The sequence below is a fragment of the Camelus dromedarius genome, chromosome 24 (assembly GCF_036321535.1).
Source record: "Camelus dromedarius isolate mCamDro1 chromosome 24, mCamDro1.pat, whole genome shotgun sequence".
NCBI classification, from domain to species: Eukaryota; Metazoa; Chordata; class Mammalia; order Artiodactyla; family Camelidae; genus Camelus; species Camelus dromedarius.
In genome coordinates, this window is record NC_087459.1 from 22,536,272 (window position 1) to 22,553,412 (window position 17,141).

Genomic DNA, 17,141 nt, shown 5'->3' on the forward strand with positions numbered 1-17,141 from the left:
GAAAAAAAACCTGGAGACTATCAACCTCAACCACCTGTTTGCTGGTAAGAAAGAGAGAGCAGGCTGGTTGTCAAGGTCACAGCACAGGTAGGGAAAACCCAGGGCTGAAGAACACCGTCTCCTGACATCCAGCTGGGGATTCATTTCCCGCTCTGCACTGCTTTCCCTGTGTGCTGGATGTGCAGGTGTTTTAGCACTAATACTTCCAGGGGCTGGTTGGTTGGTTTTTCAAGTCTGCCTTTGCTGATATTAATGCATTACGACGTCTTACGTGTGTAGCCTACATTGCCTCATCTCGTAGTTAAGGGCTACAGTGTGAGGCAGGTCTTATAAGCCCCCTTTATATCTTTTTTTTTTTAACATTTTTTATTGATTTATAATCATTTTACAATGTTGTGTCAAATTCCAGTGTTCAGCACCATTTTTCAGTTATTCATGGACATATACACACTCATTGTCACATTTTTTTCTCTGTGAGTTATCATAACATCTTGTGTATATTTCCCTGTGCTATACAGTGTAGTCTATTCTACAATTTTGAAATCCCAGTCTATCCCTTCCCACCCTCCACCCCCCTGGTAACCACAAGTCTGTATTCTCTGTCTGTGAGTCTATTTCTGTCCTGTACTTACGCTTTGTTTTTGTTTGTTTGTTTTTGTTTTTGTTTTTTAGATTCCACATATGAGTGATCTCGTATGGTATTTTTCTTTCTCTTTCTGGCTTACTTCACTTAGAATGACATTCTCCAGGAGCATCCATGTTGCTGCAAATGGCATTATGTTGTCGGTTTTTATGGCTGAGTAGTATTCCATTGTATAAATATACCACATCTTCTTTATCCAGTCACCTGTTGATGGACATTTAGGCTGTTTCCATGTTTTGGCTATTGTAAATAGTGCTGCTATGAACATTGGGGTGCAGGTGTCATCCTGAAGTAGATTTCCTTCTGCATACAAGCCCAGGAGTGAGATTCCTGGGTCATATGGTAAGTCTATGCCTAGTCTTTTGAGGAATCTCCACACTGTTTTCCATAGTGGCTGCACCAAACTGCATTCCCACCAGCAGTGTAGGAGGGTTCCCCTTTCTCCACAGCCTCTCCAGCATTTGTCATTTGTGGATTTTTGAATGACGGCCATTCTGACTGGTGTGAGGTGATACCTCATTGTAGTTTTGATTTGCATTTCTTTGATAATTAGTGATATTGAGCATTTTTTCATGTGCTTTTTGATCATTTGTATGTCTTCCTTGGAGAATTGCTTGTTTAGGTCTTCTGCCCATTTTTGGATTGGGTTGTTTATTTTTTTCATATGAGCTGCTTATATATTCTGGAGATCAAGCCTTTGTCGGTTTCACTTGCAAAAATTTTCTCCCATTCCGTAGGTTTTCTTCTTTTATTTCTGGTTTCCTTTGCTGTGCAGAAGCTTGTAAGTTTCATTAGGTCCCATTTGTTTATTCTTGCTTTTATTTCTTCTAGGAGAAAATTTTTGAAATGTATGTCAGATAATGTTTTGCCTATGTTTTCCTCTAGGAGGTTTATTGTATCTTGTCTTATGTTTAAGTCTTTAATCCATTTTGAGTTGATTTTTGTATATGGTGTAAGGGAGTGTTCTAGCTTCATTGTTTTACATGCTGCTGTCCAGTTTTCCCAACACCATTTGCTGAAGAGACTGTCTTTATTCCAATGTATATTCTTGCCTCCTTTGTCAAAGATGAGTTGACCAAAAGTTTGTGGGTTCATTTCTGGGCTCTCTGTTCTGTTCCATTGGTCTATATGTCTGTTTTGGTACCAATACCATGCTGTCTTGATGACTGTAGCTCTATAGTATTGTCTGAAGTCTGGGAGAGTTATTCCTCCAGCCTCTTTCTTTCTCTTCAGTAATGCTTTGGCAATTCTAGGTCTTTGATGGTTCCATATGAATTTTATTATGATTTTTTCTAGTTGTGTGAAATATGTCCTGGGTAATTGGATAGGGATTGCATTAAATCTGTAGATTGCCTTGGGCAGTGTGACCATTTTAACAATATTGATTCTTCCAATCCAAGAGCATGGAATATCTTTCCATTTTTTAAAGTCTTCTTTAATTTCCTTCATCAATGGTTTATAGTTGTCTGTGTATAATTCTTTCACCTCCTTGGTTAGATTTATTCCCAGATATTTTATTACTTTGGGTGCTATTTTAAAGGGGATTGTTTCTTTACTTTCTTCTTCTGTTGATTTATCGTTAGTGTAAAGAAATGCAACTGATTTTTGAACGTTAATTTTGTAACCTGCTACCTTGCTGAATTCTTCGATTAGCTCTAGTAGCTTTTGTGTGGACCTTTTAGGGTTTTCTATATATAGTAACATGTCATCAGCATATAATGACACTCTTACCTCTTCTTTTCCAATTTGGATCCCTTTTATTTCTTTCTCTTGCCTGACTGCTGTGGCTAGGACTTCCAGGACTATGTTGAATAGGAGTGGTGATAGTGGGCATCCTTGTCTTGTCCCAGATTTTAGTGGGAAGCTTTTGAGTTTTTCACCATTGAGTACTATGCTGGCTGTAGGTTTGTCATATATAGCTTTTATTATGTTGAGATATATTCCCTCTATACCCACTTTGGCGAGAGTTTTTATCATAAATGGGTGTTGAATTTTATCAAATGCTTTTTCTGCATCGATTGAGATGATCATGTGGTTTTTGTCCTTTCTCTTGTTGATGTGATGTATTACACTGATTGATTTGCGTATGTTGAACCAGCCTTGTGTCCCTGGGATGAACCCCACTTGGTCATGATGTATAATCTTTTTTATGTGTTGTTGGATTCTATTTGCTAAAATTTTGGTGAGGATTTTGGCGTCTATGTTCATCAGTGATATTGGCCTATAATTCTCTTTTTTTTGTAGTGTCTTTGCCTGGTTTTGGTATCAGGGTGATGGTGGCTTCATAAAATGAGTTTGGGAGTATTCCCTCCTTTTCAATCGTCTGGAAGAGTTTGAGAAGGACTGGTATGAGTTCTTCTTTGTATGTTTGGTAGAATTCCCCGGTGAAGCCGTCCGGTCCTGGACTTTTATTTGTAGGGAGGTTTTTAATTGCTATTTCTATTTCCTTTCTAGTGATCGGATTGTTCAAGTGTTCAGATTCTTCTTGATTCAGTTTTGGTGGACAGTATGTTTCCAGAAACTTGTCCATCTCTTCTAGGTTATCCAGTTTGGTTCCATATAGTTTTTCATAATATTCTCATATGATATTCTGTATTTCTATTTTGTTTGTTGTAATTTCTCCATTTTCCTTTCTTATTTTGCTAATTTGTGCTCTCTCTTTTTTCTTCTTTGTGAGTTTGGCCAGAGGTTTGTCGATTTTATTTACTTTTTCAAAAAACCAGCTTTTGGTTTGGTTGATTTTTTCTATGGTCTTGTTAATCTCTATTGTATTTAATTCCTCTCTGATCTTTATTATTTCCTTCCTTCTGCTGCTTTTTGGGGCTTTTTGTTCTTCTTTTTCTAATTCATTCAGGTGGTGGGTTAAATTGTTTATTTGAGATTGTTCTTCTTTTTTGAGGAAGGCCTGTATCGCTATAAACTTCCCTCTTAGCACTGCCTTTGCTGTGTCCCATAGGTTTTGAGTGGTTGTGCTTTCATTATCATTTGTCTCAAGGTATTTTTTAATTTCAGCTTTGATTTCCTCATTGATCCACTGTTTTTTCAATAACATATTGTTTAATCTCCATGCTTTCCTTTTTTTCTCCTTTGTTTCTCTGTTGTTGATTTCCAGTTTCATGGCATTGTGGTCAGTAAAGATGCTTGAGATAATTTCTATCTTCTTAAAATTGTTGAGGTTTCTTTTGTGCCCAAGTACATGATCGATCCTGGAAAATGTTCCATGTGCACTTGAAAAGAATGTATATCCTATTTTGGGGGGGTGTAATGCTCTGAAAATATCCACCAAATCTAGTTTTTCTATTGTAGTATTTAATTTCTCTGTTGCCTTGTTTATTTTCTGTGTGGAAGATCTGTCTAGTGATGTTAATGCAGTGTTAAAATCTCCAACTATGATTGTATTCCCATCAATATCCCCCTTTATCTCTGTTAGTAATTCTTGTATGTACTTAGGTGCTCCTATATTGGGTGCATATATATTAACGAGTGTAATATCCTCATCTTGTATCACTCCTTTAATCATTATAAAATGTCCTTCTTTATCTTTCTTTATGGCCTTTGTTTTAAAGTCTATTTTGTCTGAAATCAGTACTGCAACACCTGCTTTTTTGGCTTTTCCATTTGCATGGAATATCCTTTTCCATCCTTTCACTCTCAATCTATATGTGTCCTTCTCCCTAAAGTGGGTCTCTTGTATGCAGCATATTGAAGGTTCTTGCTTTATTATCCAGTCTGCCACTCTGTGTCTTTTGACTGGAGCATTTAGTCCATTAACATTTACAGTAATTAATGATAGATGTGTGTTTATTGCCATTTTGAACTTATCTTTGCAGTTGAATTGGTATATCCTCTTTGTTCCTTTCTTCTTCCTTTTGTGGTTTGGTAATTTTCCTTTGTATTATCATGGATTTTATTTAATTTTTGTGACTCCTTTGTAAATTTTTGGTTTGTGGTTATCCTTTTTTGTAAATCTATCAACCCATTACTATAACTGTTTTTATTAAACTGATAGTAACATGATCTCAAACCCATCCTACTGTTAAAAAAATTTAAAAAAGAAAGAAAAAAATATTCTATATTTCCCTGCCTCCCTCTCCCACTCTCAGTGACTTGTATGTCTTCTTTTAGAATTTCATGTTTACTTTATTTGTAATTCATGAGTTATCACCTTTCCAGTTGTGTGTTTCTCATTTCTGTAGCATCCTGCTGCTTTTCTATTTAGAATAGCCGTTTCAGTATTTCTTTTAGCATGGGTTTAGTGTTGCTAAACTCCTGCAGCTTTTTTTTGTCTGTGAAACTCTTTATTTCTCCTTCTATCCTCAAGGATAGCCTTGCTGGATAAAGGATCCTAGGCTGCATCTTTTTTTCATTCAGGGCTTTGAATATATCTTGCCACTCCCTTCTGGCCTGTAGTGTTTGTGTAGAGAAATCAGCTGAGAGCCTTATGGGGGTTTCCTTGTAACTTACTCTTTGCTTTTCTCTTGCTGCCTTTAGAATCATTTCTTTATCCTTGACTCTGGCCATCTTGATTATGATATGTCTTGGTGTGGGTCTATTTGGGTTCTTCCTGTTTGGGACCCTCTGAGCTTCCTGTACTTGGATATCTCATTCCTTCTTTAAGTTTGGGAAGTTTTCAGTCATGATTTCTTCAAAAACCTTTTCAATCCCCTTTGATCTTTCTTCTCCTTCTGGGACCCCTATTATGCGAAGATTGGGACGCTTTATATTATCCCATAGGTCCCTTATGCTATTTTCATTATTTTTTATTTGCTTCTCTTGTAGTTCTTCTGAATGGGTGCTTTCTATTGCCCTGTCTTCTAGATCACTAATTCGTTCCTCTGCATTATCTAGTCGGCTTTGCACAGCTATTAGATCATTCCTCATCTCTGTCAATGAGTTTACCCATTCTACTTGGCTCTTCTTTATAGCTTCAATTTCATTTTTGACATATTTTATATCTCTAAACACTATCTCTTTTAATTCCTTCAGCAATTCTATCACTCCTTTTTTGAAATCTTGATCTAGTAGGCTACCGATGTCTATTTCGTTGATCTTTCTTTCAGGGGATTTCTCTTGTTCTTTTAATTGGGAAAGGTTTTTCTGCTTCTTCATCTTGCTCATACCTCTTTGGCACTGTGGTTTATGGAGTATCAGTTGTTTATTTTGGTCCTTAAGGATTTTATCTATCTGATGCCTATTTAGGAATAGAACTTAGGAAAAAAAGAAAAAAAATTAGAGAGAGAGAGAAAGAATTTTAAAAGAAGGGAGAAAGAGGGTTTGAAAACAGTGTATAATAATAGAAGAGTGAGTTGAAGCAGAGTATTAATCGGGTTGAGACGTCCTTTTGAAACCTTTACAAAAAAAGTGGGGGGGAGATGAATAGATGTATTTGAAACCTGTGTCTAATCAATAGCAGGACATCAAAACCCAAGAGAAATAGAAATGAATTAAGAAGTAAAAATTAAGAGAGTAATAGAAAATAGAACAGGTAAAAACAGATTTAAAAAAAAAAGGGGGGGGGGTCGGTGTACTCCTGGAGTCTGTGTGCTTTTACTGTGAAGTCTTTCTGTCTTTGTCCTGTTTTGGAAGCTCAGCTTGCTGTTTTCAGAGGCCCTCCGTTGGCGCCCTCTTCTGTGCTGCTCCCAGCACCTGTCGGCAAGCCGATCGCGCCTCCTCCTAACACTGGGTCAGGTGCAGCTCTCTGCTGTGGGCGGGCGGGTCGGGTCACTGCCCTCCGGATGCTGCAGTCAAATGTTGCAGACTGGCCAGGTAGGAGGGCGGGTCCTGCCCCCTCCCAGCACCTCGGTCAGGGGCTGTGTTCCTGCCCGAAAGGCGGGGGGCCGCTCTCCCTCTACCTGCACCACCGGTAGTTCCGCTCTCTGTGCGGCTGCGCGCTCCGCCCTGGTTGGCGCTCCGCAGGTGGGCTTGGGGAAGACCGAGGGACAGCCCTGTCCCTGCTCCGAGCCAAAACCCAGCTCCTTGTTTGTCTTTGTGGAGCAAGTTCTATGAGGGACCAGGATGGAAGGATCCTATCTGCCCCGGGCTGCAGGCCAGTCTCAGTCTGGCCTTTGAGGCTGCTAAGCCCTTCGGTGCGGATGCAGGTTTCGCCCCCGCCCCCGCCTGAGTGCTCAGCGCAGAGGATATGGCGGCTGTGCCTGAGCCCTGCCTCTCTTCCCCCGAAAACTTTCCGCGGGTTTTCAGAGATAGGGGTGTGCACCCTTCCCCCGAGAGCACATCAACCTTGCTGTTTTATGGAGGGCCCAGGTTGTTCTGCCCTGTGCACCCACAGCCACGGCGTGCAGCCCCTTGCGTTCCCCCGGGGCTGCCTCCGTGCAGCCACTTCCGTCCTCCGCCCGGCTTGTGCAGCCTGGCCCTGCCCGCCGCTGCCAGCCCGCGTCTCAGGCTGGGTGTCGGGGGGATGCTCTGTGCCCGTTTAACTTAGTTATGTTAGTCAAGGGCTGCTCTGTACAGATCCGAGCCTCGGAGGCTCCCCCTCCGTCCCACTGGCCTCTCAGTTGGAAAGGGGAGACCCAGCGAGCGAGCGCCAGTCCTCCTTTGCCGCTCCCTCCCCGCGGGACCCGTCCCGCGCTGCTTTGCCTTTTCTTTCTTTTTTCCTTTTCTCCTACCAGATTTTTGGCGTCTTTATCTTTTGAAGAGGGCGATGTTCTGTCGCAGTTCCACAGGTGCTCTTGTTGGCTGAGTGGGTCTGTAGATGTGGGTCTTGGTGTATTTGTGGAAGAGGGTGACCTGCGAGCGTCCTTCTACTCCGCCATCTTCTCTGTCTCCAAGACCCCTTTATATCTGAGTCATATCAGGTACATGTCCAGGGATACCACCCAATTAGTGGCAAAGCTGGTTCAGAACCTAGACCTCCTGACATGGATGTGCAGACCTCATATCCCTCTCCCACACTTTCTTAAGGTTGTGTTTTGCTCTGAATAATGTGGTTGCCTTAGATCATTTGGAACTTGAAAAGCTTTCTTTAAAATATGATTTTTAAAATATTTTTATCTGCTGTTCTATTTTCATTTTATATAATAACCATATATTGATTGTGTACTCCATATCAGGCATCAAATACCAAGCATTATATATATATAAAGCATATATAATATATAAATGATGTATGACGTATTATATAACATCTGTGATAACTACATATATTATTCATATATATGATATGATTTCATTCAAATTTCAAACCACTGTGGCAAGTAGGTGGTATTATTCCTGTTCTACTGATGGGAAAACTGAGATTGCATAATTTGTTTTGAATAAGATTTTTATGACTTGCCGTGTGTTAGTGGCTTATAGATTGAAAAAGCACGTGAGCACTGCTATACCATGTCAAAATCATGGATAGCAGGGAGCTAATAATATTAATAGGTTTCAGGATTTATGATTGCCTTTTTGTTAAGGAGTAAATCCTAAACATAAACTTATACTCTGTGGGCACACATGTATAATAGCAGTTATGAGGCCTTGGATAGTTTTGTTTATTCATAATACTTTCAAAAGTATAGATAAATTCCCTCCTTGAAACATACATACAGGGATTCATCATGGACCAGCTGTTTACAGAATGCAGTGCCAGTTGACTCCAGCCTTGCGTTGCGTCCGCAGCAGTGTTTCTTCTTTGCTTGTGAGGCCTGCAGGTGCCCACGTTCAAGGAGAGAAAGACTCAGGAGCAGCTGGGAAGACATCAGAGCATCTCAAGCTAAATAGTAGTCTTTTGGATCCCTTTGGTCTATGAACAACAGTCACTGTGTTTTCTAAAGCTTCCTGTATGGAACCTCAATATCCACTTTTTCATATAAAGAGTCCGCACGTTTGACCCCCGGACCTTTGACGTCTCTATCAGTGCCCCTGCAGTAGCTTCAGCTGCAAATGACAGTTGCAGTCATCTCAAAACGGGCAGGAGCAGCACTTGCTTTGGCTGTCATCTGCTTGTTCTGCACGTTGAAGCTACCGGCAGGCTCTAAAACCACCGCAGACTGAGGGAGACTGTGCCTCTCCCATAGCCCTTCTGAGGCAGCTGTTCTCATAATTGTCCAGCCCCCTGCCCATCTGCATGGCTCCTGCCAGGCCCACCACTGGAAAGGAGGCGTGTCGTGCCGGGGAGAACAAACTGCGACTCCACACCTGTAACGACATTCTGTTTGTTTGCTCTAGGGAAGACTGCTGCTGCCTTTTCAACGGCAGAGAAATTTCTAGGTCTGGCTGTCCCCTGCTGAGATGAATGGATGTGTGTACCATGGCCCGCGTCTCCTGTCATTTGCCAGTCTCCCCCCACTGAGAGGGTGGGATGTCAGCACACATTCCGACCTTCCTGAGTGGCGTGCTTCCCGAGTCCAGCGCTCTTGAACCTAATTACATGCACAGCCCCGTGGATAAGGAGCCCAGAGGGGATGTGTGCTTTCTGTTAAAACTGCTCTGGTCCTCATCTTTTCTTACCAGATTCCAAACTTTGTTTTCAAGGGGAGGGTTTTAAAATGGCATCGTGTAAGCGAAAGTGGGCAGTTTCACCTTGGAATAGGTTGTCCGTACATGTTCTAATGTTTTGTAGAACACTTGTACCTGTTTAAATGTATTGATGTGGATACTATTAAATACCTTAATTATTTAAATAGTTCATTGTATTGTTTCTGAGAAGTTGAGGAATTACCACATACATTTACAACTTGATGACTTTTGTATTTTATTTTTCAAAATAAAAGCCTTAAATGTGAAGCACTCTGGTAGTTCCCATGCTTCCATTTCTGTGATTTCAGAGAAGCAGTAGGACCTTATCAGATGATCATTTGATAAACCAAAGTTTCTCCAGTTGGCCATTTTAGCTATTCCTCTCTATACATCATCATTTCTCAGTGAAATTTTTGCTGTAATTTATTTCAGAGAGACTTGCTGCCATCATTTTGTGTCAGAATCCTGTTCTATTTCATGCTTATATTCTGTTTTTAAAAACAAAGAAGTTACTGTTTCGAACTTTTTTCTGGAAGCCATTGTTATAGATGATACCTTCAAAATACTTCTCGAATCTGTCTACTTCCCGTCAGCTCCACTGCCCCCACCCTGACCTAAAACATCACCATCGGTCACTAGACCCTTCAGACTCTTACAATAATAGACTGTTGCATTTCCTGGAGCACACAAAGCCTTTCCTGCCTCTCCACATGTTACTCCTCTCCCTGGAGTGTTCTGCCCTTTGCTCTTTGCTGGACAGCCTCCTTCTCAATTCTCTGTTCTCAATAAACTACTTCCTCAGAAGGACTTTCCCTCACACCTTGAACTAAAAGGTAGATGCCCCTGCTGCCTACCTTATTCACATTATCACCCTGTCACATGTTGCAGTTTTTAATATTTCTTGACTTTTTAAAAAAATTGTCTCGCTCTTACATAGTTAGCGAGTTCCTGGAGGACAGAAACTATCTTTTCTTGTCCGTTTTTGTACCCCTGACACCTAGCAACATGGCACATTGTAGGAACCTAGTAAAAGATTTGATAAATGATTAATCCTCCCGGAAACCTCTAGTACATCATTTTCAGGTGAGGAAACAGAGGCTCAGCCAGGTCAAGTCACTTACGCAGTGCCCCTCAACCCATGCCACGGTGGGAACCTGGTATCTAGGAGCAAGCCTGACCCTAATGTCCCTCTTTCCACTGCCCTCCCGGAGGCCTGTCCCCTTCAGTTGAAAGTAAGTACTGCTGCCAGATCAGTCCTTTGTTCAGCACTGTGTCTTAAGTCACTCCTTTGTTCAAAAACTTTCTTTGATTCTCTATTGCCTCACACATTAAACTCTGCCTCCAGGAGATGGCCTCACTACTCCCTTGTGAACAGTACACTTCCTCCCTGTCTCCTTATACTCCCTTTACTTTCCGCTTCTTCCAGATGCCCAGAAACCCAATCCCTCTCCCCTCTACCTGGGAAGTCCCAGCCCCATTAAGGGCTCAGCTGTCTTAAGTCCCATTTCCTGTTACTGCTCCAACCTCCAGATAGCAATAAAAATCAGCTTCAGCATAACATAATTGTTTTTGTTTTTGCTTATTTCCTGTGTTGGTCACATACCCCTTCAGAGCCTATCAGAATGGGAGGAGAGGACATTTTTAAACTATAACCCAGCCTGACTCTAATCCTGGCCCCTAGGAACAGAAGGGTTTTATTCCCTACACCTGGAGACTCCACTGTTGTGCTTGGGAGAGTATTGGAACAGGAAGGGGCAGAAAACCTCCACACAAGATGGCTGATGTGGAGAGAACCGTGCACACCTGGCCAGAAGCAGCAGATGCTGAGGTATCTCCATCCTGTTGACATTCCTTATTTCTTTCTGGTCTGAGCACTTTTCTTTTGAGCCCTGTGAAGCAAAGCCTTTCTGTTCCATGTGACATCTTAGAACACCTCTACAAAGATGACTATCTGTGAAATGTTGTGATTTGATGGAATCAAATGGAACTGTTGAACACATGAAAGATGGCTGGAGTAAAAGTTTAAAAGTAGCTGGGTTAGGGACCAAGGTAGGCCTGTGGCCTGTGACTATCAGCTTCCCAGGGCCTGCATAGCCATGTCTACAGACAGCGGGTGACCCTGGGGAGGGGGGCCAGGGGAAGGCTGGTGTCCTCAGGGGCTGCAGGAGGAGCTTAGAGAGATCATCATCCATGAAGAATCACAGAATTTAAAAATGAGAGAAAAACCTTAGTCACTTTGTCAAGTAATCATTCTAGTAACATAGGTCCAGGCTCTATGCCTGAGTTTACATGTTTAAACTCTTAAATCTCAAAATCACCCTCTGAGGTAGGTATCATTACTACCTACATTTTACAAACACTGGCTCAGGAGGTAATACTAACTTAACTAGTATTACCAGCTAGTAAGTGATGGAGTCAGGTTACAAATACAGACCACCTGACTCCAAGTCTACACCCTTCACCGCCACTCTGCCTCTCAGTAATCATCTTTATACTAGAATAGAAGCTTGTCATTAGCACTGAGTGACAGCTATTTAAGTTCCTCCTTTGTACTTGGTAATTTGCTAGGTATGACCGGGTGTGTCAAGAAGGACAGGCAGATTGCTGCCCTTGGAAATTTACGGTCTTGGTGAAAATCAAGAAAAATGCACATCAAACAATTATTTCAAGCTCTACCTAACAAAACCTATAACATTACCTACCACGGCCTGGCTGGTAGATGATAGGTGAGTAATAGTCTAGGCATGACTTCATTCAGCGTTGCCCTCAGATTTGTTTTTCCAGGGAGCTACAGATCCTGGGGCTGTCTGGGCTTTTCTCTGGCAAGGTCAGTATTTCCAGCATCGAGTTCCATTTCCCTGCTTGTTTGTCACTATCCAAACCAGTCTTCTGCAGGACTTGCAGTCTTTGCATAAAGCAAAGCACTTTCTTAGTTATTCTGAATTGGGCAAAAGAGATCATCTCTATTCATTTTGGGTTTAAATCGTAACAAAGCAGCTCATTATTAGAGGTTTCTTTTGGCAGGGGCGGTGGGGACGAGGTTGCAGGGGAGTATTCTGGTTAGACCTTAAAAAAATGACTTTGATTCTCCCTTTGGAATTTGTTAATTATTACTGAAGACCAGAAATTGAATCATTTTCACAATAAAATCACTATTTTTGTTATACACTGTAGAAATGGCTCTATGGAGAAGGAAAGCCTAAAATGCCCTCTGTTGGTCAAAGATGGAATGACGGCTGAATGTATGGGAAAGTTTTCACGTTGAAAGAAATAATGGAAATTCATAAATGAGTGCAAAGCTTTCTCTACAAAAATGTCTGTTGCAATGAAGTTTATAGAAACAAAGAATTGGAAAAAAACTAACAAAAGGGGGATTAGTCAAGTGAATTATGGTACATCCAGATAATAGGATACTTTTCAGCTAATAGGATACTGTAGAAAAATATTTCATAACACAGAAGAATGTTCGTGTTATATTAAGAGAAAATTTGAGATCACAAAGCTGTTTTGTACGATCTCACTTTTAATATTTAAAGGATACATGGAAAACTAAACAGAATTGCTGAATTGATAATCAACAGAAAAGACACGTGCCAAGATGTTAACAGTGTCATCTCTTTGTGGTGGAGATGTGGGATTCTCATTTTCTTTCTGCTTAATTCTATTTTCTAAATGTGCTACAATTAGCATGAATCACTTTTTGTAAAACAGAAAAAAAAAATGGAAGTCTTTTTAAAGAAAGAAATCAAGCGGTTGAACCTCCTAATCATACAGATAAAATCTGGGGTCTAGAGTAGTGCTGTGACTCACCCAAGGTTACCCACCTAGTTGGGCTTAACACTGACTTTCAGTTCATTCATTTTTCAGTCAGTCTCCTTAGCTAGCCAATTCTTTTGATGAAAAATTAGTAATGTGAATAATCTGAAGACTTGGCTATTGGTTGTTCTTCACAAGTCAGTAACTGAGACTTGAATTAGAAACAAAGCCAGGTGTCAGCTATTACAACATTTAGACAGAGCACCTTTGAAAAGATCACAATGTGGTCAGGATTGACCTATTTCTCTCGAGCAGGGGTTGGTATTCTACAGCCGTTGAGCCAAATCTGGCCACACAGTGTATGTCTGGGGTTTTTTTTTTTAATTTAAAATTTTTTATTTTGGGGGAGAAGAGAGGTCATTAGGTCTATTTATTTATTCATTTATTTATTTTTCAGTGGAGGTACTGGAGATTGAACACAGGCCCTCGTGCATGTTAATCATGCGCTCTACCATTTGAGCTATCCCCTCCCCCTGTTTATGTCTTATGACGTAACTTATGTATAACCCATAACATCATTTATGTTCCATCTATGGCTGCTTTCCCTCAACAGCAGCAGAGTTGAGAAGAGACAAACTGTGTGGCCTGCTAAGCTGAAAATATTTACTCTCTGGCCCATCACAGAAAAAGTTTTCAGACACTTACTCTCATAGATTATTTTAATCTTATATTGCCTTAGGATATTTTAATGTTTCACTATGCCTTAGTGTTTCTAGCCAACCCAAAGTACCCTTAGCTGGCCATTCCAAACAAATGTCAGGACAAATATCAGAGTGAGGAAGCTCCCAAATGGCAAATTGTTTTGCTCTGATATCCTTTCACTGCCTCAGAGAAGGAGGCCACCCCCAACCCCAAATCCAAGGCAGTTTCTAAGTGGGTGGGGTTGCCTGGGGGAGAAAGGCTATGGAACAGTGGAGAAGTTCCAAGAGTTTGGGATGGTAGGAGACAGGGTGCAGGGGACTCTATCCAGCTAAAGTCTTTTTCCACTTGATGGAATCATATTGGGCAATAGATATTTAAACTGTGAAGTGCTTAAACTGAACTGATAGAACAGTGGAAATGCCATACAAACTGGGAGTGTGGTGGGAGGGAGACCTGGGGATGTGGTCCCAAGATCCTTACCCACCCACCAGTGGGATTTGACCATAATGCTTCCAGAGGTGACTGGAACAAGAGCTCACTTAGAGACTTAAGGGATGAGAAAGCAGTACATAATAGTTGGTAGGACAACTGCGGACCCTCAAACCAAATTAATAAAATACTATTTTCATCGAATTCTAGATGTAAGTTATTTTCAGTCCATTTTCTCAATCGTAGTATTTCTCCCTTTGTGTCCCATGGATGAGGAACAAGGAACTGAGAGGATTAGGGGAAAGAAAGGAGGACAGAAACATTTGCTAGGAAGACAGTGAGTTAGGTTTTGGATATGTTAAGTTTAAGGTGCCCTGGGGGACACCTAGTTAAGAAATGGCAACTAGTCAGCTTTATGGAGGATAAGGATTTGACATTCAAGAGAAAAGGCTGGGTTGGAAATTTTACATTTGGGAGTCTTTAATAGGTAAATAGTGGTTGAAACCATGGAAGTAGATGGAATTGCTTGAGAGTGTATGTAGAATAGAAAAAAAGCAAGTCAAGGACTAATTCTGGGATCTAACACCTTCGAAGAGATGAGAAGGGGAGTAGGGCCTGCAGAGGTGATGGAAACAAGATGGAGAGAAAAGGAGAGCCAGGAAGACAGTCATGCAATTCAAAGGAGGAAGGGGTTTTAAGAGAGAGAAACTGGTCAACAGTGGCATGCTTTGGAGAGTTCTAGAAGGACAAATCGCTGGGCTTGGCAATTAGGAGGCCACTCTCATCTTGGAGAGAGCAGTCTCAGTGATGTGACGGGTCAGAAGTCCAACTTGCAATGGGGATAAGGACGTGGAAGAAGCAAGTGCAGACTATTCTTGGGAGGATATTGTCTACAAAGGGACGGAGAAAGAAGGTGGGAGAAACTGGCACATAAAATGGGCTACAGCAAAGGAAACAATATAGAGGGAGAGACTGAAAATTCAGGAGAGAGAAGGGTTAACTGATGGAACAAGAACAATCCTGGAAAAGCAAGAAAGAGCCTTATTGGAAGACTTAGCCTCAAACCCAGAGAAGAGAAACTTCTCCAAAGCTGGAGGGAAAGAGAGATTAGATCAGAGTTAATCTGTAGGTGATGGGCAGTTATGGGAGGTCTTCATGCCTGATGGCCTCCCCTTCTCTCTGCAGTGGAACCCAAATTACTGTTTGCTGGAAGGAAGAGGGATTTCCTGGAGTGAGGAGGGGTCTTGAAAAGAATGGTGAGATTGGAAATAGTTAAGAGCTGACTTGGATGTTAACTAGATTTACTGTGGTCATCATTTTGCAATATAAGCAAATATCAAATCATTATGTTGTATACCTGAAACTAATATGCTCTATGTCAATTTTATCAGTTTTTTTTAAGAGGAAAAAAAGAAAAGAGAGCTGTCTTGAAGAAACACGTGGATGGATGCCCCAGTGGCACTGTGAGTTAATGATGGGTTTGGAGTGGTAAGCAGTTCACATGGTGGTGGCACTTACTCAGGGGGAGAGCACAGAAGGCTGATGGGTTAATCTGAGGTTATTGGTTGTGTACAGAGGTCACACATATGTAGAAATTTCCTAGAGTTGTTTAAATGGATACTTTTTTAAATGAGAAAAAAGTGTAAAAAATGAAAAAAAATTAAAAAAACCACAAAAAAAGAAAAGAAAAGAAGAAGAAAAATAATAAATGGACACATCTTGGTAGGATGGGAAAAAATAAAGTCAAGTGATGAGATAACAGAGAGAAAAGGTCGGGAGGAGAAGGGAAATAGAAAATCATGGAAACCAGGCTTGAGGAAAGAGATGGAAGGTTCAAATCTAGTGATCAAAGACTGATACATTAGAATTAGAACTTGGGAGGTAGAAGAGCTCTGGGTGCTAGCAAATCTCCTTCACAGTGTAACTGCACTTGACTGTTTTCCTTGCTGCCCATTTTCCCCTCACCTCACTCGGAACCAAGTTTTCCTCTCACCTCTTTCTGAAACAAGGATGCCCCTGAAGAGCTTTCAATGTGGGAATGACACGATCTGATGTAAAATGTTCAGAGCAGCATGAGACATAAAAGTACAGTTTCACAGCAGCCCTGCTGGTCATAGCACAACACAGCGGCATAATTAAACACTCATCAACAGTGGCCTGGAAAATATTCCATTCATTTAAACCAAAAAAAAACAGCTAAAATTAAACTGCATAGCTTAAAGATTTAGACAGGGGTGGTTAAGCTTGGAAGACAAGGAAATGACTGCCCGAAAAATGAGGAGAGTGGTGACTTCAGGAGAATGGAGGTTGTCTTCATCAGAGAGGAGGCTTTGGAGCAGGTGGGAGCTGGCAATGTTCTATTTCTTGCTTGAGTGGTGGTTATATGGGTATCTATCTCCTGTATAATTATTCTTCAAGCTGTACATATATGATTTTGCACTTTTTTATATCATATATCTCAACTAAAAAGAAAACATACATGGAATGATACACAGTGTATTTAGGAGGGAGGGGAGTGAGATTTGGGAGGTATAACTGTGTTTGTAATTTTGTATTTCATGAGCTGGGAGGTGAGTACATGGATTTTCAACTGTTATTGTCTATAATTGTTTATATGTCTAAACTGTTTAAATCAAAATAAAAACTGAGAGAAGGTAGTGTGGAGAAGGCGATGGATGATTTCGTTCCCGTTTTCACTTCCTTTATTGTTGTTAAATTATTTATTCAATAAGTTAGAATTGAGAGAGAAATTCAGTAGCTGAATCAGCGCTTTGGAGATCTGTTGCCTTTCAAAAGTTCTTTTCTTTGGTGAGGTGTGGAGCATGGAATCCAATTGACTACTCTCAGGACTCAGTGCCTGTAGGACTATTTGTTTGGTGGGCTCTTGGAGGAAAAGTAATCCCAGGGCTATAAGTGCCAGTGTTCTGAGAGCAGCCCCCACCTCTGTGCCGGCAGGTGCTATCCACTTCTCCCTCAAAGGCTCCCTGATCCTTCCCAACCGCCCTTATGTGAACTGGCCTGGAAGTCATTTCACTGCAGGGTGGGGAGAGCTGCAGCCAGCAAACTGCCCTGCTTTCCCAGAAAGCCTGCTCCAGCCACTTCCTACCCTCATTCCAAGTCTTCATTCCAGGCAGCTGACCTTGGACTCCCC

General features: G+C 41.3%; 1 protein-coding gene across 3 annotated transcripts in view; it reads left to right on the plus strand.

Annotated features, from left to right (window-relative positions):
- TPST1 (tyrosylprotein sulfotransferase 1) overlaps positions 1 to 9,370 on the plus strand; it is a 76,037-nt gene extending 66,667 nt beyond the window's left edge. Inside the window, exons 6-7 of one of the 3 annotated variants that reach the window (XR_004130677.2) lie at positions 673 to 698; positions 8,194 to 9,370. The gene's annotated coding sequence lies outside the window, so the exon portion shown is untranslated. The remainder of the gene's footprint in view (positions 1 to 672; positions 699 to 8,193) is intronic. The other 2 variants (XM_031432805.2, XM_031432800.2) reach the window with 2 other exon arrangements.
- Positions 9,371 to 17,141: the final 7,771 nt, after the last annotated feature.